This window comes from Cygnus olor, chromosome 7, assembly GCF_009769625.2.
Source record: "Cygnus olor isolate bCygOlo1 chromosome 7, bCygOlo1.pri.v2, whole genome shotgun sequence".
Taxonomy (NCBI): Eukaryota; Metazoa; Chordata; class Aves; order Anseriformes; family Anatidae; genus Cygnus; species Cygnus olor.
The window spans coordinates 27,224,616-27,237,536 of NC_049175.1; the positions used below are offsets into that span (position 1 = coordinate 27,224,616).

Consider the following 12,921-nt stretch of genomic DNA (forward strand, 5'->3'; position numbering starts at 1 on the left):
TCTGCAGTGCTAACTCTGATCCGTTTTGATCATTTATCACAGGGAGAACATAATGCTGATGAGGCAGGCAGAATTCAAACTCCCATAGCTACGTGCTACAGAATTAAAAAGAACCTACAGTAACTCACAAATGGTATCTTAAATACTTTCAGTGTGCATTAGAGTAAGTAAGTGCCACCCAGTAATTAAGATGAAAAACAGAAATCCTGCTACATCACTGCCTCAAATAATTGAACAATTTAGCAAGCTAGAAGAATACATCTTAATTAAGGGGCGAAAAAAGTCTTTGAGACCAGACTAGGGGGACCAGATTCTTCCTCAGCCTCCTCTTTCCCTTTTTGGAGCAGGAGATGTGTTCCAGCACAGATGCGGTGCTTGCTGCAGAGCCGGAGCCCGCTGGTGCGGTGCCGTCCCACACAGCATTCCTGCATGTCTGTGGATGCTGTTGTGAACGCAGCCTTTGGCAGGCATCTAATCACCTATTATTCAGCACTTGATTAATCAGCTTTCATGGTATTTTTTTGGCACGGTCATATGTTACTACAGAGGTCTCTAATTCCTTGATGAAAATTAAAGCGGTATTAGGTTTTTACAGATGATGAAAACAACCCAAAGCATAAGTGACCAAGATAACTGAAAGCCATAGAAAAGCTGTGATTTACTTTCACTCTTCCAGCAGATGTAATATATGTATTCTGTGTAGCCTCTGACATTTTTGTACCATCAATAATTTTCTTATGGCGTAAGCTGAAATACCATGTTTACCTAGGATGATTTCCATGAGTTAAATAGTTAAATAAAAAATAAAAAGCATTGCCAAAGGTAAAAACTAGTGTCATTTTTACAGTAATTTTGATTAAATTGTAAATCAGTTGCTTTTGATTCATGACGATATCACTGAGAGAAGTATTTGCCCCCACATCTCTCCTCACTCACAGATTCTGAGCTCCAAGCCAGTGGGTTACGTGCCTGTTCCTGGCTTTCAGTGCAAACGTAAGCAACTTGAATTGCAAACAGGCAAATATCATTTTTAGTGGGTATACAAATGAACTTAGAAAATTCAAATAAAACAACTTTTATGCTATTTTATGAATTCTGTCATAATCATTGACACATTATCTTGAAATCGTATCTGACAGATCCATCTGATGTATTTGTTGCTTAAGAATATTCTTAAAATTATAAACGAAGAAAAATAGGAGTCAAAAATGGAAGAATTGCGTGGGGAAGGAATAGCAGGAACGCCTGCCATGCTGGGTATGTGGTCACTTAGAGGCTGCACGTGCTGGTCCAAAATCATGACCTGGGTCTTAGCAACTGGACGTGAGTTGCTGCTGCTGCAGCTCATTCTAGGAGCCTGCCTTGTTTTTCCTCCTACAGAAATTGTAGAAAAGCTTTTCTTCACTTGCATGGCAGTGTTTTGGTAGAAAGTACGTGTCCTGTGAAGCTGCTTGCTGGTGCTGCCTTGGCTGTTAGGAAATTCTGTCACCGGTGCCTTGGACTGGCTGACCATTAGACATGAAAATCGTCCAATTTTCTTCACGTTTCATGCAGCTGCTTAGGTGAAAGAGAATATAGTGTAAATCTCCAGCAGGTTGTGATGTCAGGCTGCATTCTAGAAACAACCACTGCAGGTGTTTGCATGTACCCAGGATTGTGGACAGTATGCAGGGTGCATCCGTGCTGGGATACTGGAGTAGTTTGCGGAGCATCTTCTTTTATTATCCAGACTTTCAATGCTTGCAGGTGATGATGGAAAAGGAGTGATGAACATAAATAATTTGCTTGCTTGAACTGGAAAATAATAGTAGCCTAATTATGAAGTATTTATACGTTCTGCTTTTGACATCTTAAAAACTACTTTCTATGCGCTTAGCACTGACTCACCGTACCCCTCGCTGTGTGTCCTACCGAGGCGTTTGTCAATAAATCCTCAGCACTTGTTCAGGGGTGTGCTGGCTGCTGCGCTGGGCACATCTGCTTCTCTGCTCAGCGCTGTGGCTAAGTCCAAAATGACCATTTGACTTCAGACTGGCTGCCTTGAAATCCAGTTGAGTAATTTTCCATTCCTGAAGGTATATAAGACCTTTGCCTCTCTAAATTCAATTTGCTTTTCTAGTGCTGTTAGCAGAAGGTGCCAGAGACAAGAAACAGGTCAAATGCAGGCCAAGTCAATTGAGATTAATGTGCATATTTATGTAGGTAAGACTTTGACTGCAGTGGAAACTTCTTAGATTTACTAGTCAAGTACTTTTTAATTATTTTGAAGCAAGCTAAAGACAGTATTAGAAATGTGAGTAAACACAGAAAAAAGCATTAGTGCACTACCATTAATCTAGGGATTTCCCAGGGAAGGATAATTAAAGCAAGATGCTTTGAACTCTGGTAATTAAGTATAGCTGTCTTTTGAACTTTCATAAAGGAGGTCCTGGCTGCCCTCTGAACCTCCATGTGGCCCTTCTCTGCTCCGTACTTTCCCCTGCCCTCCTCTCCCAAATTGTTCTTAGCCCTGATGTGTTCATGTATCCAGTTCAGACCCTCGCTTCTTGGACAGATGTGCTGGGGTGGCATTTGGAGAACTGAAACGCGTGAGTTGGGAAGGGTAGGATCGCCTCGAGCCAGCCAAGAAAATATGAAAAATGGTAGCATAAGGTGTGCATATCAAGTTAAGTCGTCTGCAGATGAGAATTTTGCATGTATTTGGCAACCTTAATTAAATGCTGCTTTCTTCTTGTTATGTTTTAACACGCATTAGCATTAAATTTATGGTTTCAAATGGACCAAGAAGGGGAAAATTTGTCCAATATGTTGAGGCAAAACTTATTCCAGTAATGAAAAGAAAAGCAAGATCCTTCTGAGACTGAATGGAGTGAGAAAAGCCACTGTCAGCATAATTTGTAGTAATAATGTACTATGGGGTTTGGGTTGTTTTTGTTTTGTTTTCTCCATGCCATCCAGTGAATGATATAGGCTGTTCAAGTCCTACTAACAGTACCTTCTCTACACCTCAGTTCATAGATGTCTTTGGGTGAGCATTTACTAGAGTAAATCTCTAGCTTTATTCTCAAGATGCCTGTTTTTCTTTTTCCATTCTTCTCCCACTTGTCAGTGGCAACGCGCCTGCTGCACAGTCAGGCCTGAGGTTGGTGCCATCGTTTGTTTCATACTTTCATTGATTCCTAAAATTACTATTTTTAAGTTATAATTAAAAATCTGTGATCATTCCCTCTATACCTGTTCATCACCCATGAAATAAGTATATGCAGTTGTGTTATCTAAAACATACTTAATTTTTGGCTATTACTATCATAAATCAGCTTTTTTTAAAGTGACGTTTTCTGTTTAACATGAAATATGTGTACGGGTCAGTAAAGTGTCAAAATTCCTTTTTTTGAGGAGTTAGTCAACTTTTACATGGCTAAGCTGGGATCAGTGAATTAATATGGATTATGTTGCTGCTGCATATTTAAAATTTATAGTAGAGTGATTCACAGATCCTGAGGTGAACTTGAGGGAATCACGCAGGGCGTGGTGCATAACATAAATAAAGATACAATTTGTCCTGAAGACTTTATGATCGAAGGCCTGGCACAATTTCATCTTTTCTTCACGTCTCCGATTACGAATGTCCCTGCCGGGATCAGCTGTTGGCCGGGTTTCCCCTTCCTCGCTGAGGAGTTCGGAGGGCGTTGAGCTGCAGCGCGGCGTGCTCGGTCTGCGGCCCTCAGGTCCTCGCCGAGCTGCCGGCCTGCTCGCTGCTGAGGGGTAGGGTCAGGACTTGGTGTGAAGAGGAGAAATCCAGTGGTTTGGGCTATAAAAAGGTCTGGCTGCGTGCTGCCATACCCAGGATGGGCTGCTGGTGTAAACACGTGTGAAATCCAGCAGTTGCCACGTGTCCATCATCTGGGTCGCCCACCGTCACAGCCTCTGACCTCCTTCAGGCCCGGGAGGCAGCTGCTTTGGCCGTGACACTTCTCAGGATAGTCAAAATGTCATAAATCAAGGCTTCTGATGTGCCCTGGGATCGATAAGATTCCTCTCCGCTATCTAATGTCACACGTTGTACCAGCGAGCAGGGAGGCCTCTTACAGATTGCCACAGTAGCCCCTGTGGCTCCAAATGCTGCTTTCCAGGTTGGGATTTAAAAAAAAAAAAAAAAAAAAAACTGCATCAAACTTCATTCTTCTGTCCGTAACGCTGCATAGGTCTGCGTGAAGAGTGAAATTGTTTTCTTCCTGCATCAGTGCCGCTCAGAGGAAGCCCCAGAAAAAAGTCACCAGAGGAAGTTGCAAGAGTGGGAGGGGAAGGGTGTTGCAAAACGCGAAAGGTTTCGGCTGCAATCAGCTTTTCCAATTAAATGTTGTTGTTTGTTTTTTTTTTTCTCACAGATAAGTTTTTAGTTTTTATTGTAGAGGAACCTAGGTTCCATCTTTTCCAAAGGATTTAGGGAGGTTTTTCAGCCATTGCTTGTGTATGTGTGTGGGTTATGTGTTCGTGTACTTTCACAGCTTAGTACGGATAAGCACTACCAGAACATAATCTTTTAATTTAGCTCTCTGTTGCCTACTGACCCGTGAAATATTTTAGGTAACTTAACCACAAGTGATTATGTAGATAAGCAGAGATAAGTCTTTAAGAAAAAAATAGCTTTTTATTGTGTTTTAATGTTTTGGAAAATACTACCCAAGCCCCACCTTTCTTCAAAACAGTATCAATTTTTAAATACAATCTTTTTTTTTCCACCTGTGATGTACTTCGTTCCTCTGTGCTGACAGTTGTTTTCGAAACCTCATTCAGTTTGTAGCATGAATATAAGCTAGGTCATGAGAACCAAAAATTGAAACTGCTTTTGTGCTGCAGTGCTTGTGTTGCTAAGGTTTCATCAGAATCCTTAAAACCAAAAAAAGAAAAGCAATTATTCTTATTGAAAATAGGTATTTCTGTCTTCTGTCTGTGTTTATGGTTTTAAAATTAAATGGAAATGCACACTTGGGGTTAAAGCTCCCTGACATTACTCTGAGGGGTTTTTGTCCCCTGAGGTAGGTAAGGTCAAACACCAGGAATGTGATCTCTGCTCTGTAGGTTGACTTGTATCCCGTGCTGGTGCTCTGAAGTGCTAGCTAGCCTTGGGAGCGGATAAAGGAAAGCTTTAACACCCAACTAATAAGTACTGAGATTCTTTGTAACATGTAAATATTTGCTAGTCACATTTATGACTTACTGTGGTAGGGGCGTTGTTAATGTAAGTGATTAAATGGGGATGAACAGTTCATTCTTTGGGATGCGTAAGCTCCGAGGTAGCATTGGGAGAGGGCTCGTGCTTCTGTCTCCATCTGGGAACCAGCGCTGCTGCTGGCATCGCCGTGCTGTCTGCTGCTCTGCGGGGGGCCCTCTGCCTGCAGATGCTCTGTAGCAGCCCTCAACACCACGAGGAAACGCATTATTAGAAAGCGTGCAACTTGATGGGCTGGAAGTCCGCTCTGCTGCTGTGGTCCTCGCTCAGTCCTCTTGGGCAGCGGGGCTGGGAGGATGCTTTCTGTGCGCAGCGGTTGGGTTTTTGCCCTGGATCAAAGTGGGAACAGGCAGAAAAATATAGAAGAGGAAGAAGAAATTAACTTCAGTCCCATCCTTGTTGTTCAGTGCAGCTGTGCTTTGTGAGAGCAGCTTTTTGCATGTGCCATAGGGAGAGGTCTTCCCCCTAGCAGCTCCTGTAGGTCTCCTTCCCTGTGCTGCAGTGAGGACACCTCTCCAGGAGAGGCGTCTTGCCACACCATAAAAACAGGCAGTTTGAGCTCGGTATTCAGGTGCTTTTGGGTGAACCCTTACGTCTGTATGTGGGATTTTGGTGCTAATACAGAAAAACAACGTAAACCAAGACAGACGTGAGCACTCGTCACAGAGTTCAGTTTTACTGTGCTTTTTGTGAACTTTATGGTATAGAAGGTGGAAGAGAAACAGAGGAAAAGTGGGTGTGAGGTAGGACTGACATGCTTTTCAAGTCTAGTAAGTACAGAAGCTAATTACTGCTTAACAAATGGTTTAATTTATTAGCCAGTCTGGTGCTTTTACTCAGTTTAAGGAAGTGATTTTTTAAATTGCCTCAGAAATAGCCTGCATGCACAGACTCCACACCATTTCGTAGGACCGGTCACCCTGTGTACCCAGGCAGAGGTGGCAGCTCTCAGGCGCTCCAAGTGCACTTCAATGTCATTTCTAAATATATGCATGTGTTTGCATATGTAAATAAGACTTACATCCAAGCAAAACGTAACTCACCTCTAAATTAAAACTCCGTCTGGTGAATTGCAGTGTACTGAGTACTTATTAAAAATATGCAACTACAAAAGAAATAGGAATAGCAAAAGAAAATTTGCTTTTAAAGGAACAAGTATGGGGACAGGGAAACAACGAACCGACTTGGTATCTGTGGGTGACCGACCTTCTCGTAAAGTGAGATTTTAGGGACACAATTTGTGTGTGTGTGTAAAGAGCAGTGTAATCTCAGTGCTCCTGCTGTCTGTACGGCCGTAGCACCGTGCTGGTGCAAGCAAGCAAGAGGATGGAGCGAGGCATGGAAGCCCCATGGTGTGTGAGCACACTCCTCTGGGGCTGTTGGTGCTCTTTGTAGTCCTGCCACCCAGAACAGGAGCTCACCACGGGCTCTCTATCGTTAAAAGCTGTCGCACAACACTGAAAGGATACCCAAATGCGTATGACTAAAGTAGTTTGTGTCTGCAAGGTTAAGTACAAAAGTTCAGTTCTGAGACTTAACACATGCAAGTAGCATTTATGGCCATGTGGTAGAGCATATTGTATGCATCAAACCCTCACTCTAGGCTTTTTTCTTTTTTTTTTTTTTTTTTTCCCACTCCAGCTTGATCTGAAAAACACCATCAGGCTGTCGGAGAGCATGGCAGTGCAGCCTGCAGCAGCCCGGTGCTGCTTCTGGGGCATGGGGTGGGCACACGGTAGGTGACCTTCCCCATCTCAGCAAGGGTCACGTCCTCGGGTGAAGGTGCCGTCCTCGTGTTTTGGGTGGATGTCAGCAGCCCATGATGCCATCTCACTTTTTAGCAGTGGAGAAGAAACTGGCTGTGGTTCAGCTCCAGCTCGCACTGAGCAAAGCATGAGTTGAACTGCTTGCATATTCATGTTGACTTTAGTGTTGCACCATATGAGCGTGCAAAAATGATGCTTTAGCTTTAGTACAGAAACAAAAAATGGGTTCAGATACACTCAAGTTCGTACTTCTCAGGAAAAATATCCTGCCGCCACATAGTCTCCTTAATGTGGTGTCTGAAAGGAGACGATGACTATTTCATTAGCTTACTCTGTTCAAAAGCAGAAAGACTTAAATTAAGTGCATGGCAGTGGATTAGCATATTTGGTTTGTGACCAGTTTGGGCTGTAGTATGACGGATCATTGTGCCTGCCCTGTGCTGGCAGGAGTAGTTCGAGGCATCCCCGTATCATCACCAGCTCCGTACCAGAACAGCATGGGTAGCTGTTCAGTGAGCTGGCCGGGGGGCTGATACAGCAAAAAATAACAGCCATTTAAAAACAAAAGTTCGGGCTGACCAAAAAAAAAAAATAAACCCAAACGTAAAATCAGCAGATGAGTAGTTTCTCCCACCCATCCTACTTCACAAGCTGGCACGAACGTGAAGAGGTGACAGAGGCAGAAGGACTGGATGGCTGGGTGGGTTGGCGGGAGGTGTGACTGCTTTTTTTTTCCTAATGCAAATACTACCTTGTGTCAACGTAAGGGTGTAATTTGACAGTTTGACTTCCTTGAGTACCTGTGTACAGAATCACTGTATATTAGTAAAATCAGTTAATTTTGAACAAATGCTAACTACCTAGTCTAGTACAAGTATTTTCAGTTCCACAAGTTATGTTTAGAAGATGCTAGTGTATGAATGTACATCGTATTCTTCTTACCAATGTGTGAAGTGAGACTGATAAATGAAATCCAAGCTGCTTGTAACATAAGAGGTAATCTGTCAACCTATTGTCAGATATTTATGGCATTTGATGTCCTGATCAAAAGAAGAAGAGAGAAAATAAATGAGTTTTGAGGTGTTATCCAAGTGTTTTCTTGTCCTAGAACAGATGTGATTGCTCAATAATATATCACTACTAAAACTTATAGAAGAGAGGATTGCAAGTTGAATTCCGAATGCTAAAAGATAGCGACGGTGACCGTAGTCTCTGTCCATATTCCCCTACCTATTTTCCTATCCTTCTTAACCGTTCTTTCATATTCCTTAAGCGTGTTTCCTTCTGCCATCTCGCTTGTGTAGCTGACAGCGTTGGCGAGAGCCAAGTCTTTGATTCAGACTGGAACCTGCCTGTTTCACAGGGAGGCTGGAACCGAGATCAAGAGACATCCAGCTTGCTTCCAACAAGTCTCCTGGCAGACAAGATACCGGAGTGGGGGAAGAAAGAGCAGACTGTTCCTTAAAAGCAAGCAGGCGAGAAGTAGCAAGAGCAGAATAACACAATGTGCCTTAAAAGAAGTGCTCAGATGCGGTCTCATCTAGCTTGAGAGCTCAGACCCGAAATCAGCCATAGTGGCTAATTATGCGGTGCACACACCGTTGGTTTATGGTGCTGGAAACTCTAACAGATGGATTGCACTGTGTAAAGAAAATGGGGATGGCTGAAACCCGCCATAAAAAGTCAGAATAAAAGGTAGGTTAATGAGTTGTTGCTAGGCGATCTCATTATTTGCTCCCTTTTCTGTTGCTGAATTTCTCTTATGGTGGTATTTATTCTTAAGCGTGCTCCATGTGTTGTGAAGGATACATTAAGTCAGTGCTTTCTGGGGTGTTCTTTGGCAAGAAATTTTCCTTGTCTTTGGTTTCTTTCTTGCTCTTGGTTTTTTGTTGTTTTTTTTTCCCCTCCAGTACTCTGTGTTTCTCTGACCTCATTATTATTTTTGAGCTGCTTCTGTGATTTGACATTGAAAACAGTTATTCCAGCAAAAGCAGCACAGCGTGTTACTCAGACATTACAAAGTGTCAGATGGGCACGATCAGGACTTAATCTTGCTGCCTACAAGGCCCGGTTCCAAGTTATTGCAATTAACTGGAAATTTTTATTACATAAAACTAAGTAGAGCTGCATATCCTCCTGACAAAGGTGCCGTGCTCTACTTCGTGTTGCCCAGTTACAGGTACAAAATACAGAACAGAAAGAGGCCAAAGCGATGAGCCGTGTGAGGGCATCAGAGGGAGGCAGCACACGGCCGACTTTCTGCTGCCGCAGTGTCAGAGGTCAGTTCGGCAGTAAGTGGGGGAAGCAGGGTGACGTTAGCGAGTGCCCCGCAGCTAGGGCTTTCAGGTTCCTTTGTTTTACAGCTCCCTAAAAGTATTTTCAGCGGAGATGGGGACTCCTGTATAAAAAAAACTTGAGCACGCTGACTTGCTTTTCAGGGTTTCTTTTGCCCCCCGTTGGAGGAGCTGAACCACAGGTGCCAAAACTGCTCCTCTGCGTGCTTTGAGTCTATTTGGCACGATGGCTTAGCAAGTTAGGCCAAAATGTGGGCTGAGATATGCGTCTCCGCTGAGCAGGAGTGATCATGTCAGCAGGACATCAGATCCTAGGTCAGGTTCGATTTCCGTGTGTATGTGTGTCCCTTCTGACCAGTCTACATTTAGCCTCTGGTTGCTGCAGGGGCATGAGGTCTCTCGTTCCTACCTGCATCTCAGGCTCTGTGACCACAGATTTCCCAGATATAAACAGTATAGCACGCATAGGAAACGTTACTGCTCAGGAAGGTGGTAGCTCGCTCTCTCTGTAATTCAGGAGCATCACTGGAAGGAGTGGAAGCCCAAAGCAGCCTTGCAGCAAAACTGATTTCCTCCTAGGTAAAAGAATGGTCCCAGAAAATAAAAGTGGTGAATAGAGAGTGATAATTCTCTATCACAACTCATAGACTTCAACTTCTGGATTTTCCGGTATTATCTTGCTTCTGTGTCATTGCCAGTCCTGTGCTGAGAAGGAGGTACAGATTCTTAGATCCCCAGAAGCAGAGCATGTTTTAACAAATGACCCCTTTTTAGAAAAAAATCGGTGCAAGATACAGATAGTAAAAGAATGGCTGATTTGTTTGAAAGTTTTCCAGCCGAACAGTAGGGGTTATGCAAGAGTCAGCCTGGGCCCAACAGAGCAGGCATTGAACCAGGTCTTGTAGGAACAACTGGACCCAATACCCATATTATGTCCAGTAATAGAGGTTTTTGTAGCACAAGGACTTTAATGTTGTAATCTTAATGGCTAGAGGTAACAAACCAATCTGGCAGGAAAAAGGAAAAAACGAAGTCCAGAGCAATTAGAAAATCTCTTTTGTGGCTTTTGAGCATTGCCAGCCACATTTGTGTCTTTTTCCAGATGAATGGGGTTTTCTGTCACTGTAAGGCTTCATTGTAAAGTAACAGACTTGAACTAATTGTGTCCCGTAAACCTATTTAAAATAATCATAATAATAATAATCAAAGATTTTTGAAGCTCAGACATGCGTGCAGTTGGTCTGACCAGGCACGCAGGCTGGCACTTGAGGAGCAGCTTGCCACTCGGGCTTAGCCGGGTGCAGGAGCATTTTAGCAAAAACAACTGGATAAGGCAGCTCTTCTGAGAGAAAAGTAATGAACAGGAGCCGTGGGGGGTGGTTGCCGCTCGGATCAAGGGTTCTCACCTTCTGCAGCTCTAGACCAGTCTTGGCTACCAGCAGGCACTTGAAGGTGTCCGTTCTGACCCCGATGGAGGCAGTTACCTCAGGGGATGGAGAACAGCTCTGGTCCTGAGCTCTTTCAGCCTTGTGGTGCTTGGAGGCCGAGCTGGTAGGCTTGTGTGTCCTCATGATGGTCTGCCTTTTCTCTCTCAAACGCCACTATTTCGCAGGGGCAGGGGGAAAGGAACAACATAATCCATTGTTAGATTTACAAGGGTCTCTCTTCTAACCTGAACAGAGGGAGGTTGAGCTGTGATGCTGTCCCCGAGTGCTGTCCCCAGAGGACTGTCCTTCTGCTTCAGTGCTCTCAGCTGGAAAAGACAATGGCTCATTCTTTAGGAAAACCTTCTCTCCTTTTGTACCCCTGCTTGTAGCACATGTAGCACATTGCCCTAAGCAAAGACTTAAATGAAAAGACATTAACTAATTACAGTCTGTAGTGGGGAAAGATCACGCACTGATTTTTTTTTTCCCCCCAAATCCCCGCTTCCTTGAAGCAAGCAGTGTCTCCTCACCTTCTCCCCAGCATCCCCCAACCAGCCATGCCTGGCAGACTTCAGCCAGCAAGCGCTGAGTGAGCTCAGCCCGTGGCAGAGCAGCTAGTGCAACGCAGCCTCCATAAAGAAGCCATCCAAGTTTGTGGGGCCTGTGTCCAGGATGTGGATTATACGTCCCAGGACATGGTGCGTTCGTCCAGCAGGCCTGGCACCCTCCTGAAAGCTGGGTGTGAAGCTGGATAGCATTGTAATTTAATGATGATGGTATATAAGAAAATGGGGGATGTGGTTTTGCTGTGCCTTATCTGCGAGTGCTTTCCCTGCTCTGTAGGTGCTGTCTGTCTGGGGTTTCACATTTGGGGGCAGTGTAGCAGTGCCCCAAGCCTCTCATACTCGCACTGCCCTGTGCAGCGTGCCAGCAGAGCCAGCTGGGCGCTGTTGTGGGAAACTGGCTGAAGAGAAACCTGCGTCCTCCTGCCAGCCTGCTTCTGGGGCTCGTCACGGGCGGGAGGAGGGCTGGGGCTGCCGAAGCTGCTTTAATGGGATTCTCCCCAAACAACTCGTCTGGAAAAGGTGGGAAGTTTTAGCTGCACAGGTCAGATCCGCACATCGGTTTGATGCTCGCAGAGTGCTGCAAAAAGTAGTCGCAGTGACCCAAAGGAGGGATGTTTTGAGCCTCTGAGAGGAAAGTATCATGCTGAAGCACATTGCTTACTGCTGCTTCCCAAGCGACGTTCCTTCACATTTGGCTGTTCTGTGAATTATTTATATACTGAAGACGTTCGCATGCAAATATTCTTATGTTAAGTACGTTATTGAATGTAGGTATTTGCATGCTAAAATGTATTTTCATAATATCTCTTCGTACAAATCTTGCTTCTCTTTGTTCTTCAAACCTGAGAAAACCTTCCTCTTGGTGCCTGTTTGAGGAACGGTGTTCCTCAGCATGTTTCTGAGCCTGATTCTGTGTATGAAAATCCAGGCGTCAGATTTTCTGCTTTTGATCCACTTCTGTTTGTGTTTACAAATGCTTATCAGGTTTTTTTCATGATGTTTTAAGTGCAAGACATGAAAGTTGTTTTTTCATTCCTAATGTAATGAGCTTTGGTGAGAATCCTTGCTTACAATTGCACGTGGAGGAGACGAGCTAAAGCCCTGATGTCTGCAGCGGCTGAAGCCGCAGTCCAGTGCCACCCTTTTCTGCTGCTTTGCTCGCTTTGAGCATGAACTCCAAGCACAGGCGCTGGCAGAGATCTGCCGGCAGGCTGCAAATGGGCCAACAGCATTTCTATAAACTGAAGCTATGGGATGCTTTGGAAATGGTGTAATTAAGGGATGCCTTCGTTGGAGCTGGGAGGTGAGCTCTGAGCGGATGTTAAACAGAGGCCCCGTCTTCTGGATGTGTTCTGTTGAAGTTCAATGAGTCAGGAAGGAGAAATATAATAAAAAACCATGTTGGGGGGTGATGAATGTGATGTAAAATGATACAGGAAATGTTGTCATAAAATATATAGTGTATATTTTGGATTTCATTATTTTTAATATTGTTCTGCTGTGGTTTTTATTTGAGCTCGAGTAGAGATGGTTACAAGGTACCAGAGATCTCATTAATGGTTTTTAAACACTTTTCTACAGTTATTCGTTAACTTCCTAATTACGGTAATTATTCACTTGTTCCGCTCTCATTTT

The 12,921-nt window shown here is 44.0% G+C and overlaps 1 protein-coding gene across 13 annotated transcripts in view; it reads left to right on the top strand.

The window, feature by feature from the left end:
• Positions 1-12,921, top strand: part of ADD3 (adducin 3) — a 99,481-nt gene that overhangs the window by 60,033 nt on the left and 26,527 nt on the right. Inside the window, exon 3 of one of the 13 annotated variants that reach the window (XM_040563277.1) lies at positions 8,304-8,694. The exons of 11 other annotated variants lie outside the window; for them this stretch is intronic. The gene's annotated coding sequence lies outside the window, so the exon portion shown is untranslated. Of the gene's footprint in view, positions 1-8,303; positions 8,695-12,921 lie in introns of those variants that run through there. One more of the 13 variants, XM_040563281.1, reaches the window with a different exon arrangement.